We start from the raw sequence: 17,500 nt of genomic DNA on the forward strand, positions 1-17,500 counted from the left end.
ATTACCATCACTAGCTCTTGCCTATCTACTAGTGTACCAATAGGCATGAGCTGAGGTCATCCTGAGTTGCTTACAATTGTGGCTGTTTAATTGGACTTGTTCTACTACGACGATAATAATAATAATAATAATAATAATAATAATAATAATAATAATAATAATAATAATAATAACAATAACAATAACAACAACACTGCCTTGTTGGGAACTGCAAGGATATTGAGGAAAGTGTTGGAAATGTAAAGAAGAGATAATTTTGTTAGCCTTTGGTCATTTGCTATGACCCGCCTAACAGAAGAAAAGATGGCAACAGCCAGAACATTATGTTAATAATAATAATAATAATAATAATAATAATAATAATAATGATGATGATGATGATGATGATGATGATTCAGAAAGAAAAAAGCAAAGGAACAGGAGCGAATAATTACAGACCAATAACTTGCCTGCCATTAATGTGGAAGCTTCTGACTGGTGTCTTAGTAGATGAGATCTATTAATTCCTAGAATGTAAAAACACACTCACAGAGGAGCAGAAAGGGCGTAAGAAGAATTCAAGACGCACCCATGATTTGCTGTTTATCGGCAGAATGGTGACGAGGAAAGCTAAGCTACGCCAGAAGAACTTGGCTGTGGCTTGGATCGATTAACGTAATGCTTACTACCTTGTGCGTGGCTACTGGACTGTATGGATATGTTTGGGGTTGCAGAGAACATCTATCGGTCCCTTAGAAACAGCATGAAGACATTGGATGTCGAACTGACCTCAAATGGTTCTATCCTTTAAAAGGTTCCAATCAGACGAGGAATCTTCCAAGGCAATACAATTTCACCAGTGCTGTTTGTACTATCTATGACGCCATTTTCACTAGTGCAACGCTAAGCCAGATTTTCGTATGAAATTGGTAAGGGTGAGACCAAGATTAACCATGTCTTCTTCATGGGTGAGACCCAACAAGGTTTACAATCACTTGTTCATACAGTCTGGGTTATGAGTACAGATGTTGGAATGGAGTTTCGAAATGAAGTGTGTGCATCTGGTCATTAAGAAAGGCAGAGTAATAACGTCAGAGGGAATTGAGCTGCCTCATGGCAAAATAGTCAACTCATTGGAAGAAGGTCAGAGCTACAAGTACCTTGGGACACTCGAGCGCGATGAGTTCCAGCATGATAAGATGAAAGCTAAAGTAAGGACAGAGTGTGAGAAAGGTTCTGAGATCAAAACTCAATGGTGGCAACAAGATCCTTGCAATCAACACTTGGGCTGTTTCACTTATACGTTACTCAGGGGCATTTAATGTTTGGAGACATGAGGAACTGACAGAGATGGATAGAAGGACAAGGAAGTGATCACGATAAAGGAAGCACTACATCCAGGAGCCAATACATTGAAGTTGCGAATTGTCAGCAGGAAAGATGGCGGTTGAGGCTTGATCTCAGTAGAAGATGCTGTTGATCAGTCAATAGTAGGCTTAGAGAACTACGTATCTAGGAGCGCTTCAACAATTCTCAGCTAAATCAGAGTAACAGAAAAATGTGTGCTCGAGAACACAGACCATTTCAAAAAGAGAAAGCACAAACAAAGGAAAGATGAGTGTTCTCAAAAGGTGATGCATGGCCAGTTTATTAGACTGGAGATGTTGTAGACACCAAAATCTTGGCTGTGGCTACAGGAAGGATACTTGAAAATAGAAACAGAGAGCCTAAATACTGCAGCCCTGGATCAGGCCTTGAGAACAACCCTGACCAAAACAAAGATTGGCTAGTCACAAAACAACCCTACGTGCAGAATGTGCAAAAAAGGAAGATGCCACAGAAAGAGTACAAGAAGAGACATTATAACATGGGGAAAGGGATTTGAACATGCAGAAAGGTGGTATAAACACAGCCCAGAAAGTGTCTTAGAAAATAATGATTGGAACATTTTGTGGGATTTTACAATACAAACTGATAAAGTGAACACAGCAAGACATAGTCCCACATTCTTAGATTATCGAGAGCCTAAAACTTGCCAAAGCAGTGCCAAATGTAATCGCCTTTGTTGAAAGATCGACGAGGAGCTGGAACACCGAACTAACATCTTGTGGGCAAACATTAGGTATGGTAAACGTTAGAAGAGGCATATTCCAGGGTGACAGCCGATCACTGCTGCCGTTTGAACTGCGTATGGTACCAATAACAAAGATCTTAAGGAAAGCCAAAGCAGGATTAATGCTGGATGACATGAAAGTGAACAACAGGCTCTTCATGGATGACCTGATGCTCTTTGCTAAAAACAAAAAAGAGCTGTTGTAGATGGCCTGGTATCCACAGTCCAGGCTTTTAATCTAGACAGGAATGGAATTTGGCATAAAAAAGTGTGGAGTGACAGTTCTGAAGAGGGGTAAGCTGAGAAAGAAAGAGTGTACTCAACTTGTGAATGGGGAGACAATTAAGGTGTGTGAAGAGGGATATAAAAGTACCTAGGGATATTGGAACTGGATAAAGTGAAGGAACAAGACATGAAGGACGTTTTTAGACATTAGTACATGCGAAGACTGAAACTAGTCATAACAGCCAAAACAAAGATTGACAAGTCACAAAACAGCCCTACATGCAAAATGTGCAAAAAGGAAGATGAAAGTGTCATGCACATCATTACTGCCACAGAGAGAGTACAAGACGAGACATGATAACATGGGGAAAGCTATCCACTGGGACCTCTGTGGAGCAAAGTGATTTGAACATGCCGAAAGGTGGTATGAACACAGCCACAGAATGTCTTAGAAAATCACGATTGGAAAATTTTGTGGTATTTTACGATAAAGACTGATAAAATGATCACAGCAAGAAGACCAGATCTGCTGGTGGTAGCCAAGGCGAAAAAAATGTGCAAAATTGTTGATTTCTCCATACCACAAGATGCTAGAGTGGAGCAGATTCAAGATGAAAAGTTTGAAAAGTACCATCCAGTACCATCTAGCAAGGCAAATTAGGAGGATTTGGCAGGTTAAAGTTAAGTTATCCCACTCATAGTGGGCGCCCTTGGGACCATCCCAAGGGCCTTGAATGCAAATTTGGAAGAAATTGGAGTGGATGTTGGGATTGATCTATTACAGAAGCCCATTCTTCTTGGTACAGCAACAATCTTGAGAAAGGTCCTTGAATCCTGAGGTTACTAGTTGTGACTTGGCTTCAAGGAAAACTCTAGCAATAGTTGCTGTGAATGAACAATAATAATAAATAAATAAATAATAATAATAATTATTATTATTATTTCAGGTCCTCATACACCGTATTCAAAAATGGCGGAAACGCAGAACGACCTATTGTAGGTTCTAATACATGAAAGCGAGGTTTGGTAGGCCGTATATCAGTCTGGAAAATTTTTAGTAGCGGCTGTCAGCAGATTTATGTCATATGATATTCCGGTCTTATCAGAGCTAAATCCTCCCGAAAATGGCGTCCTCAAGTGGTGCAGTGAATGCCTCAGTTATTCTTACCAAAGATGACATTCCCGGAGCCTCGTTAGCTGGGCTAAATCCTTCTTTGCTGAAGAGCAAAGAGTTGCGGTTTTTAGTTGCGCCACGCAGTGTCATGGGGATTCCCTTAAGCGTAACACTAAACCTTTGCATGTAAAACGGTAATCACAAGGCTTTGATTTTTCAAGGTTTCTCAGTTACCCTTTTTTTAAAAATGCCATTGCGGAGTGGAGGAATACGTGAAAAGTGGACGCGATCAAGTGGTGATAGATCCTTATCCGGACAAAATTTACACCAAAAGAAAAAAAGAGGATTATGAATGTTATGAGCAGCACTTCTTCATCAGCACCCAGCGTGAAATACCCAAGAGATGGCTGGGGAAAACCTCTAGAAAGAGGACCCTAAAATCAGGCTAGCGACGCTACGATCTGTGATGGGGAGAGAATGCATGCTGATTTTTATGAATCTAAAACTACGACGAGGAGCGAAAGGATGTCAAGACATGCGTCGAAGCACTCGAAGCATATTTCAAACCTAAACGCAATGTAGTGTTATGTATTGAACATGTGTTCACAAAACGCCGAAAAAACCGTGGATGAATTTGTAATCAGAAAACTACCATCGTCATGTCAATTCGGGACTCTCACAGAAGAACTTATACTCGACAAATTTGTGCTAGGAATTAGCGATCAATCAACGAAGCTATGTCTATTCAAGGAAAAGAATCTTACGCTAAACAAAGCCGTGAACATTTGCCATTCGAGTGAAATTGCGAACATTCAACTGAAGTCCATGAAGGCGTCTTCGAAAGAAATCGAAGAGGTACATGCCGTCCATGCAAAGACCCACAGAAAGTCAAACAAGACGCCTCTCAACGGCGGCAAGACAAAACTGTGTGCTACGAAGGACTGTCAACCGGCCGCGAAAAGCCACAACAGCTCGAAACGAAAGTGTTACCACTGTGGAAGACTACTAGATCACAAGCTCAAAGATTGCCCGGACTTCGGCTAAACATGCAACTCGTGTGGGAATGAAAATCACTTCGCCTTGGTTTGTTTATCTTCAAAACAAAGCACACGTGATGTTTGCGCTGTCGACAAATCAGACGAAGAACCGATATTTCGCATTGAAGATGTGGCTTCAGTCAAAGCACAAGGAAAACAGCTCTTCGCAAGACTGAACTTTCTAAGCAATTCCGACCAATTAGGAATGCAACTAGAGTGCCAACTAGACACAGGAGCAACATGTAACGTCATGAGTTACAATGACTTATCCAGAATCACGCACACCGGAAATCCGCCTTTGCAAAGCTCCAAGGTCAAACTTCGGTTGTTTGATGGATTGTTGATGAAGCCCATCGGAGCCACAGCATTGACAGTGGAAAACCACAACAACCCAACCAGGCCAATCACCGAAGATCTTGTATTTCAAGTGATAGACGCCAACAATAAACACCTACTGTCTGCAGAAACTTGTCAGAAGCTCGGACTTATTCAGTTGAATATAGCTCCACTACACAGCGTCGCAGGGACAAACACTCAGCCGCGAGGAAATACTAAGCACGTACAAAGACGTATTTGAAGGCTTGGGGCACATTGGCAACGCGAGTTTTGTCATCGATGACAAATGTACACCCGTTCAACACGCTCCACAATGGTGAAAGAAAAGATTGAGGCAAAGGGTATCTTCAAGAAAGAAACAGAGCCAACTGGTTCAGCAGTATGGTGGTTGTGGCAAAGCCCAACAAAATACGAATTTGTCTCGACCCTAAAGATGTAAATAAAGCGCTCAAAAGGCCTAAGTACCAGATGCCAACACTAGATGAACTACTTCCGAAGCTCAACAACGCAAAAGTGTTCAGTACCCTAGACGCCAAGGACGGTTTTATCAAATCGCACTAGATGAAGCAAGCAGCAAGTTGACAACCTTCTGGACACCATTTGGCCGATACAGATACCTCAGAATGCCGTTTGGTGTCAACACAGCACCTGAAGAGTTTGAATGCAAGCTACCGGAGAAAGTCGCTGACCTTCCAGGAGTAGAAGTTCTACAAGATGACATGCTTGTCATTGGCTACGGAACAACTCAGCAGGAAGCTGACAGAAATCATGATGAGAATCTAATGAGGTTGCTGAACAGAGCAAGAGAGGTCAATCTAAAGCTAAACAGCAAGAAGATGACGCTACGTCAAAAAGAAGTTAAATTCATGGGACATGTTATCAGCAGTGATGGTCTAAAACCTACAGTGCGATGCTAGTGAAAAAGGACTCGGTGCAACACTACTCCAGGGTGGACAACCCGTCGCATTTGCCTCACGTACGCTGTCAACTACCGAAAGAAGATACGCACAGATTGAGAAGGAGTGTTTGGCCATCGTCTTTGGTTGACAACAATTCTCACAGTACATCACCAGAAGAGGCAGGATCACATTCGAGTCAGACCATAAACCACTGCAATCCATTTTCAAAAAGTCCCTTCTGGAAGCACCTTCTCGCCTGCAAAGAGGAACTCGACCAATTCATCACTGCAGTCAATTCTTTCCACCCGGCTCTAAAATACACCTGGGAAATTTCCAAAAATTCACTAGCTTTCCTGCACATTAAAATTTCAATCAATGGCAAAAGTCAACATGTAAAAAATGCCATTCCATTCTCTCAATTTCTTAGACTGAGGTGCCTTTGTAGTAACGACTCCGATTTTAACAACAAATGTGAGGAAATGTGCCAGGTTTTCAAGAAACGGGGCTACGCAGACTCCGCTGTCACCACAGGCAAACATCGTGCCCAAGAAATCGATCGAAATACCGCACTACAATCACCACAAAACGAAGAAACCAACAGAATTCCATTCTCCCTCACCTACCATCCACAAAACCTTGCAGTCAAAAATGTAATTCTCAAAAACTTTAAAATTCTCCGCAATGATCCCGAAACTAAACACATCTTTTCTCTAACACCACTTATTTCATTCAAACGCGACAAAAACATAGGCAACTTGCTAGTTAGGAGCGCTTTCAAGTCAGACAACCAACCAGGAACTTTCAAGTGTACACACACAAGATGCAAAACATTTCCTTTTATTTCTAACATGGTTAAGATCTCAGGACCTAATCGATCTGCTAAAATCACTGACCACTTTACTTGCATCTCTGCAAACGTCGTCTACTGCACAACCTGCACACAATGCAAAAAGATCTACATAGGCAAAACAGGAAGAAGATTGGCTGACCACTTTCGCGAACACCCACGAGATGTAAAAGAAAACGACACAGATGCCTCAAAACCAGTTGCACGCCATTTTAATCTTCCTAATCACTCCCACCACAACATGACTATTTGGGCCTATCGTTACACCACGGAAACACAGAAAGCCGTAAAAATCTCAAACAAAAATTCACAAATTCACGTCACCCTATTTCTACCAATAGCAAAGCTCCCCCGCATACATATAAACCTACAACAACCACAATTCCTTTATTCGCTCCGACGAAGGGCTAATGCTCGTAACGTCAGCCTTCCAAATCTTTCACAGTGGTTATTCCACCTTTATCAACTCGTTTGATAAAATAAATGTCTTCTTCTACAAAGAACAGTTTAGCCAACGCGGTATCCCAGACATCCTAATGACAGACAACGGTCCACAGTATACCAGTCGAGAGTTCACGGAATTCATGAGAGAGTGGGAGTTTAAACACCTCACATCCTCACCCTACCACTTAAGATCCCACAGTAAATCAGAATCTGCGGTAAAGATTTTGAAGAATCTTTTCAAGAAAGCAGACAAGAAAGACCCCTGGTTAGCTCTACTTTATTACAGAAACACCCCAACTGAAGGAATCAAGTCCAGCCCATGTCAAAGACTCATGTCAAGAAGAACAAGGACACTGGTAACAGTGACAACTAACCTGCTATATCCTGAAGTTGTTGACAGAGTACAAGAAAGTCTACAGCTCAGGAGGCAGAAAGCCAAGAGTTACTTCGACAAGAATGCTAAGACACTACCCGAATTGGACATTGGCCAAGACATCCGAGTGGCTGGACAACAGAAAAAAGACCTGGCAACCAGGAAAGTGCCTCGAGAAACTGTCAGACAGGTCTTATCTGGTTCAAACTGGCACAGAAACAGTCCGCAGGAACAGAGAAGACCTTAGACCAAGGTTGGATGCAGACCAGGCCACCAGCATCGCACCAAGTCTGAACCCAGAGGAATCCAAGTTTACAGGTGAAGCTGACACTGCAAAGCCTCAGACGTCTGCTACACCAGATCCAAGCATGGCCAGGAGAACCAGCTCGAGGACAGTCAAGCCTCCAGCTAGGTTCAAAGACAATTTAATATTTGAGTGCCATTTACTTATCCCATATAATTTTAGTCTATTGAACACGATATTTGCTGATTATGGGCACTATTAGGGACTGATTATGAGCACCATTAGATATATGCTGATTAGGGACACTGTTACAGATATCAAGGTCAATATTTTTTTATTCAGCTATCACAAATCAAGCTAGAGTTAATGAAGGGCATTTTACTTTATTCTTACAGTTCCGTTTATAAAAAAAGAAAAAGAAGGGAGATGTTACGATATACCTCCGGTATGTCAGTTATACTTCCGGTGTGTAACTGGATTCCGGGTAGTTGATTAAAACATGGCTTCTGAATAACAGAGTGTGTTTGACTTGTTTTTTCTGTCATCGATACATTTTTGCTTCGAGAATATTTTAAAAAATGATTCCTTTTATTACCTAATTTGAAAACGATGAGGGCTTTGTATGAATTTAATGTTTTACCAGATGATATCAATGTCAGACAACAAAAAATATTTTGTTTGGAAAGATAAACCAGGGTACATGTACAAAGTATTTAATTAAGCTTATTTGTGTTAAAATGGATATTAATATCTGGGAGTCTCCTATTGAAAGGAACGTGGTGTGCGGCAACAACATTGGAAAATTGAAATACCTTGATAATGATAAAAGTCATGCATTACTGTGGTAGTGATAATAACAATTGATTTTCAATTCAAAGTAATGAGATGTATCAATAAAGTGAAAACTAACCTTGAAAAATAATAAATCGAATTAAATTATACAGCACGGTTTTTTCACTTTGTTCATATTTTGAATTGTGTCTCATCCACAAGTTCTGTGGTCGGCCAGATATTCATCTGTCCTAGTTTCAAGTCCATAAAATTGATCCAAGATATAAAAATTCTGCTTACAATTGACTGGGATACGTTTAATAACTGAACCGAGTGTATTTCGGCGAAGCCTTGTCCGAGGCGACACAATGTAAGGGCGCTTTCCATTTGACAGAACTGACAGGCCAGACTGCGCATTTGGAAGGACTAACTCTACAACGCCTCCAACTTAACACACTTCGAGGATTATAAAGTCCTCCGGAAGAATGCGAGAGATTATCATGCAAGTCTTCCTTCAAGTTTCTTTTTTTTTTTTTTTGGAAACTGACGGTTCTGGCTGGCCAGTTCTGTAAAAAGGAAAGCACCCTAAGAAGAAAATTCGTCTATAGTTTCAAAGATTGTTTCACTGAATGTTCACTATGACCAGCCTGAATTTCGTCTCTTGCACAGGGTTCTCCTTATCAGGCGGTAACTGGTAAAATTTACCGCTTGTAAGAGCACTTATGACCGCCTGCAAACACTCAGAAGTCGCTTATCCTTTGCAGAACGTTCAACATTAACCAATTGCTTTACCGGTTTGAAAAGGTGCCATACCTGTTGAGCTGAAAACTAGGGAAACCCTGCCTGCAGACGACAAATATTGAATGTTTTCTCCACTGGCCCCAGGCCGTAAAAATTCATACAAAGCCTTCATCGTTTTCAAATTAGGACATTCTGTGTAAAAGGTAATAAGGGAAGCAAACAGGTCAGGGATTTTCTACTTCAACAGGAAAACCTGTGAGTAAATGCAAGTGAATGAAGGCATCCTTTCTAAAGATTTTCCCCAGCCGTCGCTTGGGTATTTCACGCTCGGTCATGACGAAGGAGTGCAGCTCATAATATTCATAATCCTCTTTTTTTGGTGTGGTGTAAATTTCGTGCGGTTAGGATCTATCAGCATTTGATTCCGTCCACTTTTCACAAATTCCTCCACTCTGCAAAGTGCATTTTTAAAAATGGGTAACCGATAGACCTTGAAAAACAACTGTTAAACCATTATTTAAAATAAAAGCCTTGTTATTACCGTTTTACAAGCAAAGGTTTTGTTTTAAGTCCTTCAAGGGAATCCCCAATACATCGAATAGCGTAACCAAAACCGCAACTCTTCGTTCTTCAGGGAAGAAGGATTTAGCCCAGCTAACGACACTCCGGGAATGTCATCTTTGGTAAGAATAAATGAGTCATTCACTGCAGTACTTGAGAACGCCATTTTCGGAGGTTTTACCTCTGATAAGACCGGAATATCATATAACATAAATCTGCTGACAGCCGCTACTAAAAATTTTCCAGACTGATATACGGCCTACCAAACCTCCCTTGATGTATTAGAACCTAGTTCGTTCCGTGTGTCCGCCATTTTTTTATATGGTGTATCAATATGGGTGGAAGTTTTTACTGTGTATGGTGCCATTAAAAAAGATCTTAAAAAAAGCCAAAGCAGTAGACATGCTGTATGACATAAAAGTGAACCACAAGCTTTTCATGGATGACCTTACGCTCTTTGCTAAAAACAAAAAAGAGCAGAGGTGTGATCGAATGGACAAAAGAAGAACCTGAAAGCATGGATAGAAAGACCAGGAAAGTAATGACAATGAATAAGGAGCTACACCCAAGGAGCAACACTGCAGGGATAACTGTACCAAGGAAGAGACGGGGCAGAGGAGTAATTAGTTGCGAACCTTGTGTCTGGGGAGAAGAGAACAATCTGGGTTGGTACGTAGGGAACTGCAATGAGGTGTTGTTAAGGAAAGTGGGGGAGAGAGGAACAGAGAAGACAGATGAGGCAAAGGAACCGAGAGAGTAGAAGAATGCAAAACAGGAAACAGAAAACAAAAGGATAGTAAAGTAAATGCATGGGCAGTATGTTAGAGACTTGACGGGAGTGGACTGGGAAAAAAACATGGCGGTGGATGCAGAAGGGAGTCCTCAAAGGATGTACAGAAGCATTGATCTGCAGTGCCCAAGAGCAAGCTTTAAGAACTAATTATGTCACGTTCCACATAGACAAAGAGAAGAGAGAGAAAGGATAAAGTATAAAACATCTAACAAGAGAGTGCAGCAAGTTGTACTGTATGTGCATCGGCAGCTGTGTGGAAAAGCAGAACTTGGGCAGACCGATAAGTAGTACAAACACACCCCCAGAGCGAGTGGTAGAGAACAAAGGTTTCAAAGTTCTGTGGGATTTCAATGTACAGTATGATTGGATGGTTGAAGCTCGAAGATGTGATATTGTCTTTGTTCATTAGCACAGCAATGGAGTCCACGATCATTGATATCGCCACTCCAGATGCATGAGTAAAAGACAAACAACCAGACAAAATAGTACCAACTTCTTAGGGAAGAAATAAAAAAGTTGTGAAAGCTGAAGAAAGTGACTATAGTACCAGTTGTGATCGGAGCATTAGGGGCTATATCTGACATGTTTGACAAACACATGGAAAAGCTTGGCACTACCATCAGACTTGAAGTGATTCAGAAAATTGCTGGGTTGGGAATGGCGAGACTTCTAAGAAACGTTTTGTCCCTTTGGGAAAACAGGAGAGGAGTCCCTTGGGACCCTTAGGAACTAGTTGTTAACCGCTCTCAAGGGAACTAATTCACCAGGCCACAAGCACCATTAGAGCCTGAGAAGCTGTACTACTACTACTACTGCTACCACCACCACCACCACCAATAACAATAATAATAATAATAATAACAATATCAATAATAATAATAATAACGAACAATTATTGGAAGAGGTTGAGCAAAATATCGTGATTTGTCAGTGGCGAGCTGATCAATTATTTGCCGAAGCCATCTGCGAGACACTGACAAATCACGATATTTTGCGAGAACCCAGGTCAATAATTGTTTTATCATTCGATCACCGAGTTTGTTTTTTGTTTTTTTTTTGCGGGAAGCTTTAAGCGCACGCTGCCTTGCAGAGTCGAGTAATGGCACCAATCAATTGGTTTCCTTCTCAGCACAATTATATTTGAAGACTTCAAATTGTACTAACAGTCAAACGTTCAATAACACTAGGCATCAACAAAGCTGAAGAATTTCAAAGTTTTCAAAGCGTATCCCGACAAGAGAAGCTTTGGTGTAAAGCTCGCCAATCTTTTTTCTGGCTTCAGCATAAAATCTCTTCAGTACATATGCATTTGTCAACTTGTCCTTCACGTCGATGACATGAGTGACTCTTAGTCTACCTTTCTTTTCTTGAGATACTCTCGAGATACGTTGAGTGCAACTTCTGTTCCTTTCTTAGTACTCTCACTCTTCTTTCGATCAACTAAAACTGTCGAATCATTCCGCTTTGACAGCTCGGGGAGGCGATCCGCCCTTTTCTCACAAGAGCGTGATTTCAATTGCGCATGAGCAGAATATTATTTGCAGCAAAACAGTTATTTGTAGGCAGTTATTTACAGGTCACGTGGTGGGCTCTCGGCCAATGAAAAGGAAGGACAAAATACATCAAATGATAATAAAGGGTAGCACACAGCTCGAGAAGAGGGCTGTGGAGGGTCGGTCCACCCGTGCCCAGCAGTCTAGTACCTGTGTAGGGCCCCATGCTCAGGGTAATGAGCTCTTGTGCCGAAAGGGAAGGGTCTTTAGGGCCAAGGGTGGGTCCCCTACAAAAAAACCCTAGGGTAAGTGGGACTCCTAAGCCATGGTAGGCAACCCACTTATTGGTGGTACCAAGAAATAAAATACCCCTGCTATGGGTAAATAGTACTCTATTATTAATGGCAAGTTGCACCACAAGATTTAATGCCGCATCGGACGTCACGCGGATAAACAAGGACCGCGATCTTCAGTAGGGGACCAGGCTGAGATCGAAAAGTATGGTACTGGAACAAACTCTACCCAACCCAAGGTACCAGAGAATAACCACGCCAGGGATGCTCGTCATAGAAGCCTTCTGAGTATCAACACCACAAATCCCTCAAAACTGACACGACAGAAATGGACTCGGAATGAGTACAAAGAAGTTATGGAGGCATACTATGATGCCACCCTTAATCCATCAGAAATATCTCCTACGGAAGAGACTTACTACATTTGGAGACCCAAGAACCCGACCAAACCTCGATGCAAACAAGCTAGCTAATATAAGAAGAGACATCATCAAAAATAAACGCCTCACAGATCCTGTGCTGGATGACATCAAGACAAATACCATTCAGACCAACACATCACCCACCCCTCGAGAAGAACAAACTCAAAATACTAGTACCAACGAACAAGAGATCCCCTATGAAAGGTCTGAAATAGCAGTGGACCCACAAAATACCCAAACAGAAAGAAACACCTCCTTAAAGACCACTGACAAACTAGTCCGGGAGCATATGTCATTAAAAAAAGTCCCGTGGGAATTTTGTGAAGCAAGCAAGCCACTAAATAAAATATCTTAATTGGACCCTAAATAATTGAAAAGTATTTGGTGGCACTTTTGTAACTTGCACTGAGGTGAATTATAAGGGGTTTTAAAAACAGCTTAAATTTGTCACCACGGAAACGAGGCTACATAAGTTAATTCCTTTTATCTTTCAACCATGGGAATGAAATCACACCAAACTCACTATGATGATATTTATTGATGTATTAGTAACAATGGAAACGTTTCTTTCTGTATTCCTTATCACAATTAAGAATGCAAATATTTCCTAGAATGATAGCTGAAGATTTCCTAATGCCAATGTATAAATTGCTTTGTTTGCTAACAATTAGTTTCTCAACTACATAGTTGGTATTTATCACTTGAAAGCATTGCCAGGGAGAGCCTGGGAAAATCATGCAGTATGTGTGGTCACCAGTAACTTTCACTAAAATAAAGGTCCGCCATCTTTACCTACAGACTATGTAGTTCAATCATAATATAGCGTCTGTAATGGCTAAACAGAACGTTGATATCAATTTTAAACTTTGTTTAGTTTGTCAATGTGTTAAGGATGAAGATTTAGTGGAAAATCCTACTTCTTATGACAAATTAGTGGCTGCTGTTAAAGAAAGAGCGTCTTATGGTGAGTCAAGATTTTCGGAGATTTGGTCTTCTCTGAAAGTGTTTTCAGTTAAGGAGCTTGAGGTTAAACAAGGGACATGGCACAGAAAGTGCTATCAAGATGCTACACAATCTGGAATGCTAAAGAGGGCAAAAGAAAGATATGAGAGAGTACTGTCTGGACCAAATGAGTCAAGACAAAAGACCAGAAATTTGCAAGAAGCAGAACCTATCAGCCAACTCACTCGATCAAAGACAACCCCTTACAACAAAGCAGTGTGTTTCTTCTGTGATGGTGAAGGTTGTAATCGGGAAAAGCTGAGGGAAGATAGAACCATGGATGCAGGAGCGTCACTACGTGAAGCTATTGAGCTGAGTAGAAATGACAAGCTCCGTGTCAAATTCTCAACTGCAATCAATGCAAGCGATGCTCATGCAATTGATATAAAGTATCACAAAAATTGCTGGACTAAAAATGTCTCAAATGTACTCTGCAAGCCTCTGGCATCACGTTCATCGAGTTCCGTTTTGGCAGGTGAGATAGCAGCTAAAATTGAGTTTTTAACAACGGAAATCATGTTAAGGAATGGAAATGTTCTTCATATGTCAGAACTGGACACCACATTTTACAGTATTGCAAAGAAAACGGTGTAGCAGATAAGGCGTGTAGCCGTAAAGTAATGAAGCAGCTGTTACAGGACGAAATTCCTGGTATCGAGTTTCACAAGCCAAAGAGAGTCAATGAATCAGAGATGGTAACCATTAAAGAAACACGAGATTTTGCCGTACAGCTTTCCGAGGAAACCAGAGATATCGGAGATGATATTAAGACCTTATACGATGCTGCACTACTTTTGAGGAAGGCTAGCAATAACTGCAATTCCACTACATCCAGCCTTCGGCCTATTTTTGGAAGAAGAAATCCCAATCACTTTGAGTTTAGACGAGTATGCCTGGTTGCTAGCAAGGAATCTGACCAGAGAGATGGGCAGCGATGAAGTACAAGAATGTGAAGTTCTCCAGAACGCTGTTCCTGTATGGTCTGGTTACAACTCACTTGTCAATGATGCGCTGCCTGTTACAAGAGTGGGTGCACCTCCCCTGATTGCAGCCCCTGCACATGAGTGGAGCACGCTGCTCACGGTACTTAAGCAAGCTCAGGGAATTAATGTGAAGGTGGTGGGAGCCAACAGAAAGACTGTCGTATCACTTGACATGGGCCTTTATCTTGCAGCCAAGAAACTTCAAATGGCTCATGATGATCTTAAACACATCATTCTTCGCCCAGGGGAGATGCATATTTTAATGACACAGCTGAGAACCATTGGTGCATCCATTGAGAACAGTGGCATCGACATGGCATGGATAGAATCAGATCTATATGGTCCCAATACTGTGAAGCAGATCCTAGAGGGAAACCACCTGAAGAGAGGTGAAGCCGTGCACTTGGTCACGTTACAAGCCTTTTTCATTCTATACCAGGAAGCGTTTCTTCAGCACGTACCAGAGTCATCCAAGAGCCGACTAAAATCGCTCGCAAAAGATCTTTGTGATGCATGCTCCAGTTCTGAGGGGGTTCAAGTGGCGGAGGCCCACCAGCGAATAGTAAATGCTGTAGAATCCATGGAAATAATGAAGAAAATGAAAGAGTTTGACGAAATCCATGAAAACAGCCCCATGTTTAAGGTTTTCCGACAGCACATGGGCATGGTGTTGGAAATGCTAATGTTTATCAGAGCAGTCCGTACAGCTAACTGGGAGCTGTACCTCGAAGCTCTCGAGATATTTACCAAGTATTTCTTTGCCCATGACCGTTTGAATTATGCGCGAATGATTCCTCTATACCTAGCCGAGATGAAAGCATTGTCAAACACAGACCCTGAGATCTATGCAGAATTCAATGATGGGAACTGGGTAGTGAATAAAAATCCTTGCGTACCGTTCTGCGCGATTGGTCCTGACAATGCCTTGGAACGCTTAAACCGGTCTATGAAAGTAACTGGAGGCTTGGTTGGCATAACCCTTAACCCAAGTGCACGTGCAAAGTTTTTCCTCATTGCACCAGAGTTGGCAAGATTAGCAAATCAAGCCAAAGACATGGCAGGTGTAACACATGAGACTCGTGGAAAGCACCATAATCTTACAGCTTCTGTGGTATCCCAAGAGGAGAAAAACATCACCAAGCTGTCAAACACAATTAGAGCCTTCCCTAATCCCTTCAGTCAAGAAGGTGCTGACTTGTTTAACCTGGTGACGAAGGTAGTACTGCCGGCGGAAGTCAAAGATGATCTGCATGTGTAACCAAAGTGCTATAGGGTTGAAGCTCTTCACAGAATTTATAAAGGAACGGATCCAGACTGGCAAAGAAAATCTATGGTCACCGATGAAAAAACAGAAGCTACTCACATGGAAAACCACAGGAAAGAAGACCAAGGTGTCTGTTGACAACAAAGTGGTGGAGTTACAAGAAGATAGATGTCTCTTTGCTCGCATGATGATGGTATGCAAGTCGCGTCCCGAGATCAACATAGCTGAGGCAGTTGGAGTGTATGAGTTTTCTCTAGTGCCACGATCCCTTTTTGCGTCGGATGGCTCAATGCTGCATTGCCCTACGAAGAGTGCATTAATGAACGCTATTGAGTAACATGTTAACCCAGAAAATTCCACCACAGAGTGCCGAGTAGCTCCATCCATGCAAGGGAAGGTCGCGATAGTCGACAACATGGCTGAGTTGCAGTCCCTTGACAAACTCACGTGGATAACTACCTGTTCTCAACTAGCAGAACATTACATAAATCATCTCTTACAAAAATGCAGTGAAAGTGATGAAATCCATGTAGTTTTCGATAGATATGATGTTGAACTCTCCCTGAAATCAGCCACAAGAGTACGAAGGTAACACACAAGAATGTGGTGCATCTTCGAAGCACCCAAGAAGAAGCTGATACAAAGATTTCACTCCACGCTGTTGATGCCACTGCTCATGGAGCCACAGAAATTAATATCCATTCACCAGACACCGATGTGTTTATTCTGTCTTTGAGAAGATATCCTCAGCTCAGTCATGAGACAAATTTCATCACTGGAACAGGTCAAAGGCATCGAGTAATCAAGTTACAGCCAATTGTGCATTCCCTCGGTACGCATAAGATTGCAGCTCTACCGGCACATCACGCATTGAGCGGTGCTGACAACACTAGTAGTTTTGCTGGGAAAGGAAAAGCCACATGGTGGAAAGCATTCCAAGAGGCCAGCCAAGACATCATCACTGCTCTTGGTAATCTCGGAGCAAGTGAACCAACGTCAGCAGAAACTATGGCCGCAATCGAGAAGTTGATTTGCAAGCTGTATGTGCCGAACACGACCATTACTACTGTCAAAGATCTGCGATGGTGGCTTTTCAAAAAGAAGCAGGCTCAGTCCGAGAAATTTGGTTTTATCAACGGAGTTGATAATGTAAATTGGCCACCGTACAGAGATTATAAAAGCTGACGCTTCGAGCGTTAGCCCTTCGTCAGAGCGAATCGAGGGATTATGGGTTACGTGTAGTTTTTATAGTAGAGTAGGAGCTACGCTATTGGTGGTAACATGGCAACGTGAAAAATAGGAATATATTAGTTAAATGAAAAGCGTTCGTTAATACCGTGAGGATTAAGGGTGCCGATGTGAAAGATGAATTTTTGTTCCAGATTCTTGCGGCTTTCCATCGTACCTAGATGTAGGGAAAGGCCGCAGATAGCCATGTGTTTTTTGCAGTGGTTAGGCAGATTAAAATGGCGAGCAACTGGCCTAGATGCATCCTTGTCATTCTTTTCAACATCGCGAAGGTGTTCGCGGAATCGGTCACCTAGTCGTCTACCTGTCTCACCAATG

The 17,500-nt window shown here is 41.9% G+C and overlaps 1 protein-coding gene across 2 annotated transcripts in view; it reads right to left on the reverse strand.

Annotated features, from left to right (window-relative positions):
- Nucleotides 1-17,500, reverse strand: part of LOC137977522 (CAP-Gly domain-containing linker protein 1-like) — a 312,978-nt gene that overhangs the window by 52,822 nt on the left and 242,656 nt on the right. The gene's annotated exons all lie outside the window — the stretch shown is intronic.

This window comes from Montipora foliosa, chromosome 11 (genome assembly GCF_036669935.1).
Source record: "Montipora foliosa isolate CH-2021 chromosome 11, ASM3666993v2, whole genome shotgun sequence".
Classification (NCBI taxonomy): Eukaryota; Metazoa; Cnidaria; class Anthozoa; order Scleractinia; family Acroporidae; genus Montipora; species Montipora foliosa.